This window comes from Bactrocera dorsalis, chromosome 4 (assembly GCF_023373825.1).
Source record: "Bactrocera dorsalis isolate Fly_Bdor chromosome 4, ASM2337382v1, whole genome shotgun sequence".
Taxonomy (NCBI): Eukaryota; Metazoa; Arthropoda; class Insecta; order Diptera; family Tephritidae; genus Bactrocera; species Bactrocera dorsalis.
In genome coordinates this window covers 38,957,501-38,979,802 of record NC_064306.1, presented here as the reverse complement: position 1 = coordinate 38,979,802, position 22,302 = coordinate 38,957,501, and the positions used below count along the sequence as shown (strand labels likewise).

The following is a 22,302-nucleotide window of genomic DNA, read 5'->3' as shown; positions in this document are numbered from 1 at the left end:
GACTGAGAAAGAGCGAATGAGTGACGTAAAGCGAGAAAGCTTATCAGTAATTTACTATTAAATTCCCACAATTTCAAAGCCGCACATAGCATTTGTGTGCCTAAGAGTATTAAAATCTAAATATAGTTATATAACATGAAGTTTGGTATTTAGTATATATATATATTTGTATTAATATATAAAAATATTATATGTGAATATATAAAAATATATTTAGCCGCGAGTGCCTGCCCATAAATCTGCAAGGTTGCGCAATTTCATTTTGCAAATTGTTTCAGTGATTACACTTTACGCGTTGCACGGTGAGCCATCAAACTTTTCCTCGAGTGGGCGGTACTTTTGTTTGGGTAATTTTGATTGAATACGGGATATAGGGGTAAACATGTTTACAACACAATAAATATTTATTTATTATTAACACGTGTAGGGAAGTACGTGATTAATTAAGTTGTAAAGGCTTGGCGAACAGTAACAAAATATTCGTGAATAAGAACGCAATAGATGTGAGAAAAAGATTTCGCAAAACTATTGTTATGGCTATGTTCAATACGACTTTGGAAGCGGAATATTTAATTACACAATTTCTGGTTTGTAGCTAATAAGTTTAATATTTTCTACTTTTAACTATCTCTCGATATATTTAAAAACAGTTGCCGCCAAAAATATGCTTTGCTTTTGTTTCACTTGCAGAATGAAGTTTTTTTTATGATTACTTCAGCTTTGCACGCTACAAAAGTATGTATACCGTTGCAATATATGGGCGTAGTAAATAAACTTGCGAAAGGTAAGGTTTCATCATTTAATTCGCAATAAGTTGTTTCAGTCAAAAGTTATTAAGATTTTATTTAGTAAAATGCCCAAATCTACAGAAATAAGAAAAATGGTTGTACAGGATTATTTAAATAGACTTGTGTACAGCAAAATCGCAAAATTGCAAAAATACAATATATTGTATAAGCAAGGCAACAATCGAAAAAGTGATCAAAAGTTACAAGAAAAATGGTGGACTAGAGAATGCATAAAGATCAGACCGCAAAAGGACAACCACTGCTTGCGAAAAGACTAAAATAATCAGAGAAGTGAAAAAATACCCAACTATTTCAGCCCGATTTAATCGAAATATTTTAGCTTGGGATTGCCTTAGCTCTAGTGGTTTATCAAACCTGGTAGCGGTTAAAGAAAAACGACGAGAGATTTGTTGGTACAGATGCGGAGTTCATGTTTAGAGCCCGCAGCTCAAAAAAATGGGCTTACAAGATAACTTTGTAATATATACCAGCAGGGCAATGACCCCGAACATACAAGTCAGCGAAAGGGTATTTTGATCAAAAATCGATAGAGCTCCTGTCATGTCCCGCCCAAAATCCTTACTTAAATATAATACTTATGGTAATATTTGGATGATAAGCTAGACCGATTTACCTGTCGTTCCAATAAACAAGAGATTTCCAACAAACGAGCAGCTTCTTGGGGAGAAAATTTCATAAACAAAACTTAAAATCTAAAACTGTGTTTTACATATACACAGACAGACATTCATTCCTAAATCGACTTAGCTCTTCACGGCGATCATTTATACTGGTATACCTATACTCTTTATAAGGTCTTCTAATTACACATCACGATTTTGATAGACAGGAAAGTTGATAATAAATTGGTTAATAATTACATTTCATGATTAAAGACAACAATAAAGTAAATATTGTACAGTCCAAATTAAATTGCCAAATTCAAAGAGCGCGAGGAAGTTCGTTGGGTCTCATTAGGCGGTGATTTGGACAATAACGGCTAAAGATGTTTTCAAAATTAAATTATTTACTCTCAAATTTATAAGAATAAGAATGTATTGTATATACCTTTTGCTACTAGAATCTTTCTAAAGCGATTAAAGCGACAAAATAGTTCCGAAAGTATTGAACAATTTCAGATTGACGAACTAAGTCATTAGTCAGTATTTTGTTTATACAATTCTGTTAGTTTATATCGTGAAAGTTTTAAGTGAAAAATCAGATTAAATAAATAAATTTAATATTTAGATTCCAAACTAATAAAACTATATCATCAAAACTTTTGCAGGACAAATTTTTCAACTCTTTTTAAGACAGTGTGAAAATGGCTAAATGTCGGATGGCAACCCCACCCACTCTCCATATAACGCTTTAGGTGAAAACAAATAAATAACTAAATGTGCTTTGAGTTTTACATTCAAGATGCCGCATGAAGGCTTTGAAGACTGAAACCGGTGTCAAAATTTGACGATGGATAAGTCACGGCCTACATTTAGGAAAAATCAAATATCGTGGGACCCGCTGAACCGCTTTTAGACAAATTATTACATAAGTACATAACATCTCATTCTCATGAAGGAAATCGAACTACAACCAGCTCTACTTCCATATAAAACAACTTTAAATTTCTTTATTTGATCCTTTTACTTCCACGTATACACATCAAATACATATAACGAAAAAAGACTTCAAATAGTGCCTCTGAATTATTGAACTAAAAATTGTATGAATTGAGTCAAAGCTGTTCGAACCTTTAGGTACCGAATATGTGGACTCCAGTGCCTATAAGTTGACTTCTTGCCAAAAATATCGATCGATGTGTGAAATATAAAATTGAAATACGGAGAAAAATCCTTTCCTGATAATAGTATGTCTGTGTGTTAACAATGGGTTATATCCGTCCAATAACTCCCTTAGCCCTCCCTTTAAAAAAAAATGGGATAGCGTGTTTCTCTTATAAAGGTGCATCTTTACTCCTAATTTTTATTTTTGTTTCAATCTTTAGTTTTTAATTTTCAGTTTAGTTTTAATATTAACTTTGTTTTCAACTTATGATTTTAGCTTTAATTTAAATAAATATAATTCTAGTTTTCATTTTAGATTTAGTTTTAATTTTTTTTTCAAATAAATTAAATTTCAAATAAATTTTAACAAAATTGAGATAGAATTAATTACATATTATTAAATAATAAATATGATCATGTTATATGTATATTCAGCCAACAAAAAGCTACACATGCAGATTATATTTGCGTCTATGTACATATGTATACACATATATAAATATTTATCTAGTATTATTTACAAGAATGCCAAAGTGCTGCGGTAATAAGGTAACTATTAAAGATAAGCAAATTTCTAAGGCATTTTAAAGCGTTGCATATTTAGCAAGGCAATTAAGAGCCGCAGGCGTTTTGCCATTAGTAAAATATCGATTTTCTGCAACTCACCAATTATGTAGCACTATTTATGATTACACTGCATCTGTTTCGTAGTTTTAACAAAATATTCACCGAAATATGCACACACACACTACACAAACCAGCCGTACCATGTCAGCCATAAATTCTTCAGCAAATTCTAACTCGGCTTTACTTTTAATCGATCTGCGATTTTCACTTGCAGTTGGCAATAAATACGAGTATGCGTTGCGGCCAATTAGTGCACGGGCCAACTGCAATTTGGCTGTCAACAAATTCCAAACACTTAACAATTCTTATTGTGTTTTCCCGTTAACAATTAAGCACTTTGCAGCGATAATTTGCAAGGCAAATTTCTCACAAAATTTCGTTGCTTTATTTATTATATATATTTTTTTTTAATTTTTGTTGGTTACGTTTGCTGTTGTTGTTGATTGTTGTTGCTGCTCGCGCTCGCAGTCAAAACAAATTTTTTGTTTGCTTAACACAAATTACAAATTTTGATTAGATTGCATGCTCTTCTGCACTGCGTTTTTGCTTTATTTCCTTTCACATCTGCTCTGGTTGTGCCGTGGAGCTTTTCATTTCAGTTCACCTCAGATTTCACTTGCCGATTGCTTAGACGCCACTTTTGCTTTTGCGTTTTCGTTTGCAGTTTTAAAATATTTTTCTTTCGGACTTTACTTAAATATTTCGGATTTTTTGCAGTCATTTCATTTTATACGCCGACGGTAAATAACATTATTCACTGCAACGTGTTTCTAGTAAAACAAATCGTTTACATTATTTACATTATTTGGGTGCAAAAACCTACATACATACAAACAAGCACATTTTGTGGGAGGCCAGTTGGAAAATATTGTATTGTATGAAAATCACAGCAGGTTCCGCAACAAAAGCTTGATTTTCCTACTCGAGAAGTTTAATTGAGGAAAGTTCTCTGATCGCCATGCACTTGGGAGTGACCAGAAACGATTCTTTTACATATGGCTCAAGCTGCTCACGACTTGCGGACTTAGACCAAGTATCCCAAATAAGCATCCGTTTGAAAGCGAGCTAAAGTGAGAAGGCGAACCATTCCTCCCCAGGGTTGAAAACTGATTTTCTTACTACTTATGTTAATATTAATATGATTCTACCAAAAATTGAACTATGAGGTTACAACAGGAAGCAAAATATACTTATAGAGATATTGCTTTATATTAGTGGTGATAATAATCGGAAGCATAATTAGTAGAATTAATTTCTCTTAAATATCGTCACTCAAAATAAAGGAAAAAATTATAAGCAAAATTGATTTTTTTACAGCTTATCATTCACTACATCATATTGCATATATGTAGCATAAAACTTTAAGCTTCCGCTCTCAGATATAACCAATATATAAGCAATATATAACCAATATGTAACCAATATATAACCAAATTATAACCAATATATAGCCGTTTTATAACCAATATATAACCATTTTATAACCAAAACTCAAATTTTGTTTCGATATGATTGGTTTCTATTATATTGTTTTTCCTTCGCCTGTAAACTTATAAAAGTGGTGTTACGTTATTTTGCATTTTAGGTGACTCTTAAATATTTTTAGGACTCTTACAAATAAATTCAAATAGTGAATGTCTTTCAAATTATAAGAAAATACTGATATGTCTATGGTTGGACATGTAGGGGTGACTAACTCGAGTGCAAAAGTAATTATTCGAATATAGAGCCCCTGTTTAAGTAGATACTAACGTACACCACATGTCTAATGAACAAGTTAAGCTCTCTTGAAAGTCAGCTCTAACTATAAAATATCTCTCTGGATGCCTCGCTAAAGTGTTAAAGATTCCATCTATGACATTTCTACCTCTGTTTGACTGCTTAAAATGTTTTGCTTATTCGAATCGCCACTGTCCAATTATTTTGCAAATCGAAAACCACTACAATTTTTTCAGAAATTTGTGTTTTATTTAAAGCTTATCTAATAAACAAAAATTTCTTCTTTTCGCTTAACATTCACTTGCCAATAATTATATCCTGAACAGGCTAAATGTCCGTTTCTCTTTCTATCCGTCTGTCTATATCCGAACTAGTCACTCAGTTTTTGTTATTTTGAACTTTTGCAAACGTCCATTTCTTCTCAATAAACTGATAATTTGTTGTTGTTGTAAGCACAGAATATATTCCTGAAGAAATTTCGGAGAATGGTGCTGTGTATACCCGACTGTCATGGGAACGGAACTGCTAATTTGTCGGAACTAGTATAGATGATATCGAATCCCTACTATCAAATTCAAGTTCTTGTGTGAAAACATTTTTTATTTAACAAGATATTTGGCACAGATAATTATCCAAGGCAACGCTACAATTATCGAACAAATGTTCAGATCGGATTACTATAACATACAGTTATCATGCAATCTGGTCGATCAAAATTAACAAAGATCTATCATCATCATTATAATATTCTATGCTAGCAGAAATGCATCTGTGAAGAGTATTAAAGCTTCGGTGCAGTCGAAAATCCTAGTACGTTAAAAGCCTTTGAAAAATTAATCGAAAAATAACCTATTTGTTATTTCGTAAAAGATAAAAAACAAGTCTGACTCACAACCAATAAAAAAAAAATATTTTAATTAAAAATATTACAATGTATTTTAGGCGTTTATGTGTTTAACCAAAATTCCCGTGCGGAATCATTTCGAAAGTTTGAAAAGGCTTACAGTGATTCAGATTTAACGAAAGCACAAGCCTACGAGTGGTACAAATCCTTCAAAGATGATGTCTCGTCCCGATAAAGCTGAATTTTTTCAAAAACAGTTTCGTAAACAGATCTCTTTGGACAAGCTTGATTATGCGATTGAATACCTTCGATCAACCATGCCGTGGAACCCGTTTGCAGTCGATCAGTGAGATAAAACAAAATTCGTTGAAGCAGCTGAAGGCCACCTAAAAAGGGGTTTCGAGGACTGGGAAAATTGTTGGCATAAGTGTATTTCTGATTATCTTTTTGTCACAACATATTTCGTCAAAAAAAGAGAAAAAAAAATGATCAAAAACTTGGAAACGTTGAATTGTCCTCATAAATTTTCTGGTTATGTGAGAAAAAGTTTGAAACAAAAATTGTTGATCATTTTATTGTCTTCAACTTAAACATTAACATTCTTCTCTAACATTTTCAATCGTTTTTAAAATTATTAAATAAATTATAAATTTAATTAAAAAATAAAAATAATTTTTATATATTTTTTTTTCCTTTCATTTTTGTTATTTTCGCTTCCTTTTCGAATGAGTTTCACCCTTCGATGACTTTTTTTGCTTTCAAACAGGCAACAACAACCTTTCATACAATTTTTTTGTATATTTTTTATCAAGCAAATTTTCAAATTAATAATTATTTTCGAAAATGTTGTAAACAAAAATATTTATAATTCAATAAACACAAAATCACTATATAATATGCTTTATTATTTAATATGAAAGAAATAACGTGAGCTAAATTGCAAGTATAACAACAAAGTAATTTCCTTAGGGGTCTATCAATTTCTGTGTTTGTATCAGTCTTGTAGCTGCTAGCGCCGCTGTGATTTCAGAATTTAAGTGTTTACATGCACACATGCATACAAACATATGTAAACAGCTTTGTACACACACACACATTTACATAAATATGTATGGGTGGTTGCAAAGTGTGCTGGCAAGATTTGCATGCCAATAGCGCTTATGCGCCACAAACACACGCACACACATGCAAATAAATGCAAAATTGCGCAAACACATGTAGTACACACCGTTAGCTGACTGAATCGTTGCAGGTGCTTAGCCGTGTCAAATATGCAAAACAAACTTCCGAGAAACCTATTAAAAACGCATTTATATTATTTTCCGGTTTATCGGCATGTTTCAGGCAAGAAAGTAAATAAATAAATATGGCAATTTTTGCGTGGGCCGAATGTTTAGTTAATTTTCATAAATTATAGTTACACATATATAGTATGTGTATATGTGTAGATACATTTTTTTGGTTTTAATTTGCCAACAACTAGCTGTTCATTAATAGAACCGTTAGTAAATGTTTTGGTTGCGTTGTGCGCGTCATACCCGCCTTAGTGCCACGCCATTCGCCTGGCTTTATGGCCATTGTTTCTAATGAATGCTGAATGCTTGCAATGCTGCCACGCTGCACGCTTGACGTCGATTTCGGGCACTGCCGCGTATCTGATCTACTGCCGCGGCAGCAAGCGGTTCGGTTGCTATTTTATCTGCGCGCTATTTGAGATAATCCATCTTTTGTTGTTCCCGGCACACATTGTACTATGCGGCGGCGTTGATATTTCATATACAAACACACACACAAACATATGCGTACATATATATACATATATGCTTGTGTCTGCAGCGTCGCCTTGTCTATTTTCGCTTTTGGCCATTGTGTGCTTTTGGCTTAGTGCATTTTTCGCTGAATAAAGCAATCAATTGTTTCACCCAAAGTTTAATGTAGAATGGCACAAGCGCCATTTATACTCGCGCAGCTATAAAAATTGCCACAAATGATCAAAAATTGTATGCTTTTTTATCGCGCTATGATTTTGAAGCCCGTTACCAAGCGCCGCTGCGCTCCATCGCCGCCATCAAAAACATTGTTATGACCAGTGAATATGGATTTATGAGTTAGTAAATAAAATGTGGCGCACAAAGATATACATTGTATGTTCAAACTAAAAAGAACAACAACAAGATAGCTCCGTAAACACACATACATACCTAAGCATACATAGTATGTATGTGAGCATAGCATTTTCCATAAATTCAAATTTGCAAGCCATTTTTCATTGAGGACACAAGCGCTAACTGCGCTACCAAGGTTTGCGATTCATGCAAAATTTTTCTGAATCTTCGGAAATTCAATCAAAATTTTGTAAACAGCTTGAACTTTAGCAGTTGTAAACAAAACAACCATGTCTACCAATTTGTAAACAGTCTTTGCCATTGATCGCTTTGTAAATTATTTATGGCTCGATATTAAATTATTGAGTGTGCAATTCGAAAAATTAGACGAAATTTCGTGTTTAGATTGCGAGGTCGATCAAACAGCGCTGCATAATTAAATACAATGCAGAAGTAGTTGACGTAGCACGTTCTGGGTAGTTGCCATATTGTGTAAAAATAATTTTACATGAAAGTGTTGTTTTAAGACTAGTAAATATGATTATACATTGTGACAGAAAGAGTCACGGAAATCGTAATCTAAATTCTGCGGGTAAAAGATATTTCAAAAAAGAATGTAGTTTACTAAGTTGGTAGTACTGTCCTTAATTATTATGCCAAATAAGAGCCCGATCTGTCAACCAGTTTGTTTACAGCAGCTGCTTAAGTCGGTACACCTCAGTAGTGTGTATTAATATCGAAAAAAGTTTGTAACCAAATCCTTCACTTCTTTAATATTTTCATCAGTTAAAGTTGTCTATTTAACTGATGAAAATTTAAAAAAAAGTGAAGGATAAGGGGATAGGTACTTGAAAGTCTTCAGAGAAGGGTTAGAGAGATGGCAAGAGAGCTCGACAACTTTTCGGTCGTCCAGAATGCGACATTTCTTCAACGATCTCTCAATCGTACCAAATCCTTCACTTCTTTAATATTTTCATCAGTTAAAGTTGTCTATTTAACTGATGAAAATTTAAAAAAAAGTGAAGGATAAGGGGATAGGTACTTGAAAGTCTTCAGAGAAGGGTTAGAGAGATAGCAAGAGAGCTCGACAATTTTTGCGAGTTCGTTCGAATGAATTTGAAGGATATTTTGGGTGTGAGACGCGTTCTGGCTCAACTCGTCGCGATAAAGCTGAATTTTGTTAAAAAAAAGAGTAAGGTAAACAGTTCTATTTGGACATGCTTGATCGTGCGAATTCCAATGGAGGATATCATCACTGAAGATGAGACATGGATGAGTTTTGCATGTCAAATAATCATCGGAATGGATCTCGTTTTCAGTTGATCGAAGAGATAAAACAAAATTCGCTGAAGATGCTAAAGATGCTGAAGGCCATACCAAAAAATGCTTATGAAAAGACTGGAAAAATCGTTAGCATAAGAGTAAGTATTACAACTGGTGGGGATTATTTTGAAGGCGACTAAATAAATATTGAATAAGACAGAGCTAGGTCTGTTTACTGGGATAGGATAAAAAATCCCAAAAGTTATTCTCCCTTCGTTGAGAGGCTCTATTCTACAACTGGTGGACAGGGTGAAGTAATTGGAGTTTATCCAGTGAGAAAAGCTCTCATAGAAGCCATACATCGTGGAGAGAGTGAGGAAGGCATCGATAGCCTTATACTGTTTTAAAACAAATGCAAATTGTGGTGCACTAGAAACAACATCAACAAAGCCACTTAATGCCATTCAAAACGTTGCATTTGTAGTCATAGTCAGTAAGTGCTTTGCAGTGAACGCTGCTTTTAAACTTAGGAAAGCTGGGTATTAGTGGCGGATCGAGCGTAGAATTTTAGGGGGCCCAGTTCATCACCTGCGAGGGATTTGTTAGCGGAGCTAAACTGATGGAGAAGAGGTACAATGAGCTTGCACGAATAAATTGAAGGTAATAGGGATGGTCGTAGTTGTAGTTTTCTGTCGGTAGGTTTCCATGAACTCTAGTTTCAGGCTACCAGTCTACTGTAACATTTTTTAAGCAGTGGGCGCTGCCAACAAAATATCGGTAGATATACTGCTCCGAGATGCCTCCTTCAAAAAGTCCAGGAGATTGCTAGTTGGTTTTCCAATGTCTTCTTGCCTTATAGCGCTAGACCAATGGACCTCCAGTAAACTCGGCAAGTACCGGTCAACAACCAGAACTTGAACAGAAGCGAAATCCTTTTAGCCCACAAAAGAACTGTTAGAAGTCCTCCGAACTACTTGCAATTAACATAGTCAATCTCGCCGCATTTTTAAATATAAATGCGGTGCGACTAAATATTTTTTCGGACGCCCTTTGCCAAAGCTGTATGGAGGAAGACGAGGAAGCATATTCTTGTCATTTTCTTCACCATTACCATTCTTTTGCCAGACTGAGATTGAAATATCTCGGCAGACACACCTATGAGAAACTTAGCTGGGATTGATATTGATCGCCTTAATATATTTGTGATGAGCTTAAAACACTAGGAGGCGGGTCACTTTGAGGAGTTTTTATGTGACACAAAGTACAAATATCTGTCGAAGTGAGATCCTTCGATTTTTGCATCAACTCTACGACCTAACTTAACTTAAACTGTGTATTTCATGTTATACCATTTTGGCAGCCTTTGTAAATGAAAAGTTTATTTTTTTAAATGAATTGGTCAAGTAGTTTTGAAATGACAGTGAACAAGGACTTTGAAAAAGTAGTTTTGAAAAAAAAAACGTGCCTAAAGTTTATGAACTGAAAAAAGTAACGAAAAAAAAATTACCCTATATTGTCAAAAGTGTGCTAAATAATGTACAAAAGGTCCAAATAAAATTATTCAATCCATATTTAAGAAATAAATTTGCAAAAAAGTCTTGTTTTATTTACCTTGAAACCCTTATCCTTCACTTAATTACCTTTCAGATGGAAAGTTCAGGTGTTTGGATTTTTGAACAATTAGATCATACAACAACCTTTTTAAAACAGGTGTCTATGCGGAGATCTGAAGACAGAGGATAAAAGCATTTCTTTCACGAAACAAATTGATTTAATTTTTTTCGAATCTGCTATTGAAGCTGCAAAGAGTCCATCCAAATCATATACATACATATTTACTTGTTACATATTAAATTACTCAGTTTTCTTATGCACACCAATATTATATTGTATTATATTAAAAGAAAATATATATACATTTACACTCAAGCACTCACAAGGAAGAGCAACAGCTTCATCTTCCACCAACGCAAAAAATAGTGAGCAATTTTTAGTTTTAATCACTTCATCGGCCCTTGAACTATTTGCATTTGGTACTCTGAAACGTCCACCTACACATACTTGCATACAAATTTGGGCCTTTGAAAGCGGATACACGTGCATGTGTGTGTGTATGTGCAAGAGGATGAGCTAAACTCACATTACAAAGCGCCAAAGCAGCGCCATTATAGTGTTGGTTAGAGAAGTTTGGGTGACTTTGAATGTGTGTGCCTACGCGTTGGGAGTTCAACCGAACCGAGCAGTAATGTGCAAAAACAAAAGCTTACCAGTATGTATATGTACATATAAGCGTTTATGTGTGGCGACGAGTTAAAACACATAAAAATGGCTAAACGAAGCTAAAGCGAAGCTGAAAGATGTACATACATACATATATGAGTGAGTGAGAAATGAAAACGTCATGCAGTGACATTTGCTATTTAATTTATAGTGATGACGAAGTTTACAATTTATAGAAGTGAAAAAGGTTGGAATTCTCAATATGACTTTGGGAAATTTCTGTTGAATAATGGTCCTTGCGAAACTGTAAGTAATAACATGAAGTATGTGGAAAATACGAGTTTTGGGCGCAGACATTGAATTTGAGTGTGGCACATAAGTGGAATTCCGATGTTTCGGCAATTTTAAAACTTTTTACAACTTTATGAAGTCACGTGTTAAAATTTGCGTGCCTATTTATGTACTTATATGTGGAAAACTCATTATTTTGAAGACATACATAGATATTTGTAACAAATGTGAAAACTTGAAGATGAACTTTGTAAGGCCTAAAGTGACAAATGTTACAAAACTATGGCCAAATTAAAATATTATTTTTGTTTTTGTTAATTTGTAGATAACTAAATCACTTTTTTTTTGTGAAATTTTGAATATTCTTAATTGATATCACTTCCAAATAAATTATTTATACATATTTACGAATGAATAGCTTCTACACAAAATTTGTAAACAAATGCCTTTAAATATCATTTCTCAATCCAAACCTGAACAATGGCTTACTTACCTATAAGAAAACAAATAGGACCTATGCACAAAATGGTCTCAGCATACCTCTTCTCTCTACTGTTCTACCTATATCATCATTTGAAGGTGTTTACCGGAACAAATTCTGTTGATTTAGGTATCAAGATCTGAGCCTGGGTCAGGGGTCTGGGTCAGGAGATCTAGGTCTACGTCGAGGTCTAGGTCTAGGTCCAGATCTAGTTCTAGTTCTAGGTCTAAGTCTAAATTTAAGTTTTAATTAAAGTCTGTTTGGGTCTAGATCCACAACAAGGTAAAAGTTTAGATTTAGATCTAGGTCAAGGTCAAGGTCAAGATGAAAGTTCAGTTCTAGATATAGGTCTAGCTGGCCCTGGCACTGAATATGGCTTAAAGTCTAGATCTTGGCTTGGATCTGGGCCTTAAATTCAAATCTTGTAGAATTCAAAATGAGAAATTATAAATAAAATTGTTAGTCATCGCGATTGCTAATAATCGGTGAATCGCCTTGAATATAAACTTAAACTGAACTAACGTACGAAGGGGATTAGAACAGAAAAGAGTTAAAAATCCAAAAAAATTAGAACAACAAGGTTCACAAGGAGATGGGGGGATGTATAAGTGAAATACCCAAAAAGTTATGGAAACAGTTTATTTTATAGGAACCAAAATACGAAAATCCAATAAAATAATAAAAATAAAATAAAAAATAAATAATATAAAATAAAATACAATTATATAAAATAATATAAAATAAAAAAAATAAAATAAATTTATTAAATAAAATAAATTGTATTAAAGTGAATAAAAATCCAAACCATTAATGAAAAACTATATACAAACGTGGATTATTTGGTAGTATCTCATATGAAATGATTACGTCGTTCAGCATTCTTTAACAAAGAAGCTTCAGAAAACAAATGTTATAGAATTTCTAGACCTCTTACGCTCAAGTAGGCATTTATTTTTATAATTTTCTTCCCCATAATTTTGATTTAAGGCACAATTTTTTGTAAGCTTCTTAGCTTCTAACTCTGTGCTAACATATGTTCTAAGCTTCAAAGGCACAAAAGAAAAATTCAAAAAATCTTTCCAATATTTTGGGTTACTTGGGTTAAAAAAATCGATTCCTTTTGTTGCCTTATTAAATTCTACAACACCTTTATAATATTTTTCTAAATTTTCAAGTTGATCCGAGTAATAGTTTCGGAGATACAGCCTTGAGAATTTGTACGCTCGAGGCTAGCTGGGCTAAGTACGCCGTCTTTAACCACGTTTTGCTCGAAACTGTGTTTTTGAAGGCGGTTGGCAAGATTTCTCAAGAACTACTCAACCGATTTTCATGGAATTTTTAAGTATTTGAGATACAATTCTTAAAGATTTGAACTAAGGATTTCTTTTTTCGATTACAACTATTTGAAAATTTTGTGTTCTATATTGAATTTATCGCGAATTTTTACTGCTTTTTCCTTTGTCTAAGTTCTAATTTAAGGTTTTAATTAAAACACATATTTTATCACTTAAGATGATTCTGAAAGGAGTTATCCTGGCAAGTGTATTTTAAGGGATTGTATGTGTTTTAAGGTGTTATAAACAGTTAGAACTTCCAAAAAATAGATTATTTTTATTTTATCTTCTTAATGTTCATTTATTTGAGAACACATAGAAAAATTCGTATCGTTCCGGTGAAAATTTTCAAAGTTACACGCAAATTTTCAAAAGGGGTTTCTGAGTGCTTGGCAGTACAAGGCCAACTTAAAACGCTTTTTACTCAAAATGGTGTTTGCAAAGTCGGTGACCAACATTACTTGAAAACGACTAAATACGGTGATTAGTCTCAAAAGCTTCTTAAATATATTTTTTTAGTAAGTAAGAGGATTTTTTCACATAATTTTTTATCATATTTTTTTTATTCATAATTTAAGGCCGAAATTTTGGTCAAATGTTTATTTTTCTTTTTTAGAAACCGCCATTTTGTAAAAAAAAATTTAGTTTGCTTTTTCCCTCGATTTATTACTATACTGTATTTAATATTACTTTAGCGAAATTTTTCTGTTTTTTTTTTTTAATTTCAGCGCAAACAGTTCAGAGATGTAGTGATCACTGCAAAACGTCATTTATGAGATGAACACCGGGAGATCCGCTGTTGTTCTTTTCCTAATAAATATTTTTACTAATACTAAATCTTAAAATACAGTTAAAAATACCATAACATGTGTACACATTTTTGGATCAATAAATTTAAAAGGTTTCTCAAAAAAAAAATCTGGGAAATTTCGCTTTTTTCAACCATCGAACTGTATATAACCCCTTAAGTTAAATATGTATTTATATCCATATTTTTTATACAATATATCCGGTTAAAATAAAGTAAGATATTTTAACATGAAATCGAAATTAAATAAATTTTCCTTGTATGTTTGTGGATTTAGCCAAAAAGTTGATTCATGAATGATATCTCAGCTCCTGGAAAATATAGAAATAATATTTCTTGAAAATTTCACAATAAAAAGCTCTTCATACAACATAAAGTCAATAAAAAAAAAAAACAGTTCGAGGCCTCACAAAAAGCATATTTTCATACAACGTAAATTCCATTAAGATATCCAAAATAATTGAAAACTTTTGACAACTTAATTTAATGGAAAACAAAATACTCAACTATAAGTGGAGGAGTTTGCTGAAGCAATTAATGAAAGTGTATGTGGCAAAATATATTTTTCTTTTACTGTATAACTATAAAAAACTATGACGAACTCTTGAACGTGTCTGCGTCACAATTTTTTTCAGATAATCACATAAATTATAATACCAATTTGACACAAATACTGCCATAAATAACAGTTTTTCGAAATAAAACTTGAAATAAAACTTTGTCAGCAGTACACTCACGCTCACTAAGCGAAAAGTTAAATAGTTTTTAGTGATAATTTCTTCTTCCAACATATGTTTTCATTCATCAATTCCCACGACATCAAAGTTGCACAAGCGAGCGCTCAAAAAATATGTCCTTAAATGGCATTTACAAAACTGGCAGACGAAATATGCAACAAGAGCATAGTGAAGAGCAATGTAAAACGCAAGAAAACGTGCCTGAAGTCGGCAGCTGGCAACAGCCACAGCGACAGCGAAATTGCACGCACTTGGGAAATAATAAAAAGTTAGAATTTCTAAGTGCATGTGGCAGCCACAAGCAGCACAAAGCACAGCGCTGAAAATGCAAAAATAAAAATAAAAAAAATGCAAAAATAAGAAAACAAAAAATGTATATATTTAGCGCTAAATATGTGCGCACACATACGTCATGTGGCAAGCATAAGCGCGCATAAAAAATGAGCTGTAGGTAGGCCATGCCACAAGCACCGCCCAAATGATCGCACCACATGTAATTAAACATTCACGACATTCCTTATGATTATTTTCACTTTTACGCCACGCTTTACACATGCCAGCACATACAGAGGCGCACATAAAAAAAAGAAAAAATAAAAAACAACAAAAAACACATACGCGCATACATGTGGCATGTACACAAGCGCCACAAACAAACAAACAGCTGTACTGTGACCATCATGTACTTAGGCATTAAAAAGAGTATAAAAATGGTGCTGCCACACGGTGGTCAACCAGCAGCCACAAGACAGCCTGGGAATATAAACGGCACACTCGTCTTGCTGGTGCACTTTTATTTCCTTTTCTTTTATATGTACAGCTCTTCACTCTTCACTGGCAGCAGCATGAAAGCCTAGCGAGCAAGTTATAGCGACTTAAGGGCCTTAAAAGGCAGGTAGGTAGGCAGGTGAGGTTTCAGGTGTGGTGTCAGGTGTAGAGTAATGCATATGATGTTGTTGCTGTCGATGGCGTTGATGTTGGTGCCGTTTTGTTGGCGTTGATGTCGGTGATACGCAACGCGTATGGCTGTTGTTAGGTGTCAGTTTGCTCGTAAAATAAAATGACGTGTTGAGTGTATGCCAATAGCAAATTAACTGGCCTGCTGGCCATACAAGGGCTTGAATTAATTGCTGCATACATTTAGGCGCACAAAACTGTGCCATTTGCAACACTGTGTGTGACTCGCGTAAACATATGTGTGCTTTGGCATTATACTTTCGCGTATGTGTGGCGTGTTTGTGTTTGCCTGTGTGTGTGTGACTGGCATTACTGCGGCTAAGCCGCAATTGAATTTCACGAATGCCTACTTTGTCTTGCTAAATTGCCTTGACATTCGCATTAAGCTCGCTTCAGCGCCGACATGCAAACGCTGCCGTCATTTTATTTCTTATTTTTCATTGCATGTGTGCGTGTTTGTATTTTGTATTTTTTTTTGTGTTGTTTTTGCACCCAAACACTTTGTAAACAGCTGTTGCTTGAGATTTATAATTTTAGCGTTTTTTGATTAATTACTGCAATGCCAATCTAATTGCGTTTCTTCGCTTTGAGCACTAACCATTTTATTCGCCAGCACAACACTTTTCACATCGCTGCCACTAAATAACAAGTAAAATGTGTACACACTTGCATGTAATTACATATTTACACAAATTTACATATTTAATTTTTTTTTTTTTGAATTTTTCTTTGAACTTTCACCAATTTGTTTTTAAATATTTTTTTTTAATTTTTCTAAATTTTTTTTACATTTTTTACAATTTAATTAAATGTGTAACTGTTCACTTTCAATTTTAATTCAAATAAAATATTCTGAATTTTCGATTTCCATTTCACCCGCAACACGTTTGTACGAGAGAAAAGCTACGCGAAAACTGCTGGGAAATTATTTTGCCTTTGCATGTGTCGTCTTCGTTGTTGTCGTCGTCAGAGTCGCCGTCGTCGCTTTCGTCGTCATCATAATACTATTGGTGTTGGTGTTGGTGGTCGCAGTCGCCGTCGTCGTCCTCAAAGCCAAGCGACGTGGCTATATACTCATCGTCTCGCGCCGCTCCGCACTTGAAATCTCCCTTTGACGCTTTGTCGCAGTAGCAATCATCGTCCATTATTGTTGTTTTTGCTATTTTACACGAAAAATAACGCACCGCTTCGTGTATACTGCTGAAACGCAGGGAATTTTCCGCAATGCGTTTTACTTGTTTCAATGCGCATCCAACGCCGCGGTGCAGAGAGTGAGCAATAAACGGTACATTTTTGTTTTTGTGAGTAAATTCATTGGGAGCGGAGAAAACTGTTGCAGCGTGAGCGTTTATCAGCTGATTGCACAAATCATATCTTGTTGTACGCTTGTGTTGGATGAGAAACTCGCATGCGATAAATGCTTTTTTCTCTCAGGAGGCGAAGTTGTAAAGCTGACGAGACGGTACTAATGGGAAATGTATGGCGAAATGAATTTATAATTTGTATTTTTTTTTAAATCACTTACAGAACAACTATGTTTGGTCTAATAATTAAATTCGTTTCTGACTGAGAAGTAGGGTTCATCATTGAAAAAGTCAGTGAAATTATGAGAAATATTCACCTGGACCGTCACATAAGCAGCCATGACATCGCTAAGGAACTTAACATTCATCATAAAACGGTTTCGAACTATTTAAAAAATACTGGCTACATAAAGGAGCTCGATATTTGGGTACCATATGAATTGTCTGTGAAAAATTTAATGGACCAAATTAACATCTGCGATTCTTTGCTGAAATGAAATGAAATCGAACCATTTCTGAAGCGAATGGTAACAGGAGACGAAAAGTGGATCAAATACGACAATAATGTGCGAAAAAGATCATGGTCCAAGCGTGGTGAAGCTCAACAAATGGTCGCAAAGTCAGGATTGACGCCTCGAAAGGTTATGCTGAGTGTTTGGTGGGATTGGAAAGGAATCATCCACTATGAGCTGCTCCAGCTTGTTCGAAAGATTGATTCTACATTTTATTGTCAACAACTGATAAGATTGAAGCAAGTAATCAACGAAAAAGTGGCCTGAACTGATCAAAAGAAAGTGCTTCGTCTTTCATCAGGACAACGCTAGACCACACACATCTTTGATGACTAGGCGAAAACTGGAATAGCGTGGCTGGGAAGTTTTGATGCATCCACCCTATAGCCCTGACTTTGCACCATCGGACTACTATTTGTTTCGGTCAATGCAGAACTCCCTTAATGGAGTAAAGTTGGCTTCAAGAGAAGCCTGTGAAAATTACTTATCGCAGTTTTTCGCCGAGAAACCAGAAAAGTTTTACACTGATGGAATAATGTCTCTAGCGGAAAAATGGCAAAAAGTGGTCGACCAAATTGGTACATATTTTGTTCATTAAAGTGCATTATAAATATAAAAAAATAAGTTGAAGTTTGATTAGAAATACGTAAAGGCTTTTTCGACTACCCAATATTTAAATAAATTATCATTATATGCTTTCAAAAAAATTTATTAATAAACTTTGAGTAAACTGGCACTTAAACTAACATCAATTTAATTTAGGACTGAAATTTATTTGAAATGAAAGCTTCTCGAATTCTCACAGAAAACCAAAACAAGTGTTTTGTTTACCCGAAATACCCACTCTCTCACAATACAACTGAGTTTACATGTCTCTGCTTCTACTTTATTCTTACATTACTCTCTCTGTCACTCTCACTCTCTCTCACACATCTAAACGCTCACTTACATATGCTTACATATATGAAATTTGTTTTCCACTTAAAAAGCGCTCACGCACTTGTCGTCCCATAAATTTCCCGGCAGCACACACACAACTTTTTCGTTTTCTCCCGAATTTTATCCCAAAAATATGAAACTTCGCTGCGCTACAAAAGCTTTCAGAGATTTATTACGCTACGTTGCATGAGTTTGTGTGTGTATGTTTTGGTGCAGCTTTCGTTGAAGTATGTGTTTGAAAAAAAAGGATAAACGACAGCGCAGCAGCTCCGACTACTACGACGACGGCGACGATGACGATGGCGCCGGACGCCATCTAAAATTTAGCACTGCAGACCAGACCGAGGCCTACCTGTTGCTTAGCAACTGTTTCAAATGTATACATACACACACATACATATGTACGTAAATAATTATGCGCCAGTGCCACATTTTGCTGCTCAGCTGTGTGCAAGCACTGGCAAATGTATTGGCAACGGCCCTGGCATTGTGTCTGACTGTTGCTCTGGTTGCCGCGGCAGCGAGCGCTTGGCTGACATTGAAAAGCCATCATTTGGCTGGGTTGCTGACGGTATGTATGGCGAGCTCTGTTTTGGGTTCCGCAAGCTAATGTAGCCGCAACCGACGCCGACACCATCACAGTGCCACAAGTCAGCGCCGGAGACGGAACCGGAGTCGGAGCCAAAAGCGGAGTTGTGTAGGATGTACGATACTCGTATCAAAGTTATTATCGCCCAGGCGACTGTTTGGCGCTCTGACTACGCTGGAATGAGCAAACAAAATGCTAATCAAGGCGAGTATGCTTATGAGGGGTGTGATGGAAGTATGTATACTGTATTTACAAATATGTATCTGCCATTATCCGGAAAGCATTACAAACGGTAAACATGTGTGTTTATGCTAATTTCGAAGTGACGCTGATTTAATTTTTTGCAGGGCTTCATTAAAGCATATGAAGCTATAGAAGTTCCGCATATTTTTATGTATAAATGGCATATACACATACGTATTGCTCAGTCCTGCGTAAGGGATCATACTTGAGCTTCGAAAGGAAACTCTTTGTATATTCAGTAAACTCCTATAGTCAGCTAAAATATTACATCTTGCTTAGGGCGAAGAACTCACTCTTACGAATTACCTCGGACCTAAAAGACCTTACGACCTAAAAGACTTTATAAGTTAGGCGAAAGAGGAAGACCATGGAGAGTCGATTCAGCGCCGTTCTCAACAACCTGGACTGACGTATAGAACGACTTGGCCCAATTTACATCGATATATTAAATTGAAAGCATACACTGCTTATGCAAGAACTGAAGCCGTTTGTCCTTCCGAAGCCCAATCGCTACGCCTCTTGAAAATATCTAAGAAGTTTCGACGTTTTCGAGCCAAATTTTGTTCAGCAATGAGATTCATTTCTACCTCAATGGGTACGTAAACAAGCAAAATTGACACATTTGAGACGATGAGGAACCTGAAGAGATGCTACAGTTGCCATTTCATCCAGAAAAAATAACGGTTGGTGTGATTTATGGGCCGATAGAATCATCGGGATTCTCGGCGGCATTTGATTTCAACAAGACGGCCCCACTTCTCTCACATTGCATTAATCAATGGATTTATTTTTTGGGCCCGTCGATCCTATTTCGATTCGTGCCCTGGAGCAAAACTTCACGCATTTCCTTCGCCAGTTACCAGTCGCAATGCTCGAATGAGACATCGAAAACTGGACTGAATGGCTGGACCATCAAGACATAGCCGCGGCCAGAGTGATAAGTAAGTCTGAATTTAAGTTGTATGTAGAGCTCCCGAAAATTAACTCCTCTATCGAGCTTCCCCGCAATCTTTGACCTTAAGCAGCTTTTGTACCGAAACATAAATATCATAAAAAAACTGATAAGCATACAAAAACACTTTGGATACGTGCCACATGTGCGCCTTGGGTCTCTTTCGAGTCAGCGCTTAATATGGTCTCTTTTTTCACTGAACTTAACTTATAATGTTTCAAATTGTTCTCCACTGAGTTATTAGTACAGCGCAAAGACTCATTGGCATACAGACATTTGTACTATATTTAAATAAATACTGCTAAGCACAACAACAATACGTGTATGTGTGTGTTTTTATTATCTCTGTGTACAAACAACCTCGCTGAAAGGCAAACAACGTCGCTGCTGGAGTAACAGCGGGTGCGTCAGTGCAGCAGCCATTAACGAGAGCTTTGTTTGTTTTTCTCTGTTCATCAGCAAGGCATTTGGAAAATGATACCACTAACGCAAAACAAATGTTGGCCAATATATGCATAAAGTCCTATGTAAGTATTTTTTAAATTTTACTTTTGCGCTTGCATTTATTCAGTTTGTTTACAAATACTCCTGTTGTACATACATACACATATTTAAAGGGTGCTGTTTATGGATTAGTAATTATGTGAAAGGATAGCTGCCGAACCAGCTGCCAAGCTCCAAATTATCCAAAAAGAAATTAGCTATAAAATTCCTATTAAGCATCACAAAAAGCGCTGAGGTCTTGCTCGAAGTGATTTTAGTTCGTATTAAATTTAACCATCATCTGAAACAATCTGTAAGTCTACGTATGGCGTGACAGCCACACTGGTGGATTCAGAGAGGGAAATGTGCAATTTTTTACTGCGGCAACTTCACTTGAAGGAACAACAATAAGCAATCGGAAAAAAAGGAAACAGGGGGAAAAGCAACGATCGTCATCGCAGCGGTGTGCAAATTTTAACTAATAATTGGGATTTTTGCCTATGTGATGTTCTATCTCTAACTCATTCACTCAGCGTGATTCCTCAGAAAGAATCGATCGATTACACGAAAAAAATGGCGGCATAACTAAAAGTTGACGAAGCAAATACAAGAATTCTGCGTGAGACCTTGCGAAGAATACTACAGGGTCTCAGTGTACATTCCTCTATTGGATGCAATCGTTGGAGATTTGCAGACGCGCTTTTCTAAAGTAGTATTGGATGGATTTCAACTGAGCTTGTTACTTCAAGAAAAAGTATGTGCGTTGAAAACCAAAGAAATGGAAAATTTTATTGACTGCTTGATAGATAGATTCAAAAGCCTTTTGAATCAACAACGTCATGCGATATTTGAAGCGGTATTAATTTTTTCAGCGCATTTTTAAATTAAAAATGGGTCTATTAATAATACGCAAATAATGAATTCTTAAAACGTTTTTAATTTTCTTAAAAAATATATAGTAATTTTTATATAAACATCCTGCACTCACCTTTATGTTTTAGAGAAAACAAATTATTACTCTCCTAGACTGACATTATTTGTTTGTACATATAGTCGAACGAGGTTGTTGGTTAATTAGAAAACGAAAATAGACGAACAACGAAAGAACGAACGCTTGACTTCACATTTTACGAAATATATTTAAACAGAAATTATTTCACTAGCTCACTAATGCACCATTTATGAATGATATACAATATGCGATTTCCACTCACTTCGCTATTACACCATTAACATGCATGAACATGTCATAGAAAACAAGATTACCTTTGCACACTATTTTAATTCACTTTACGCAAATTTTCTGCTTTTACTAGAACACT

General features: G+C 34.9%; 1 protein-coding gene across 1 annotated transcript in view; it reads right to left on the bottom strand.

Moving 5' to 3' along the window:
* The window catches only part of LOC105221954 (uncharacterized), a 201,084-nt gene extending 183,631 nt beyond the window's left edge, over positions 1 to 17,453 (bottom strand). Inside the window, exons 1-2 of the mRNA XM_049454892.1 lie at positions 16,557 to 17,453; positions 3,239 to 3,969 (exon numbers count right to left, since the gene is read on the bottom strand). The gene's annotated coding sequence lies outside the window, so the exon portion shown is untranslated. The remainder of the gene's footprint in view (positions 1 to 3,238; positions 3,970 to 16,556) is intronic.
* Between the last annotated feature and the right edge of the window lie 4,849 nt (positions 17,454 to 22,302).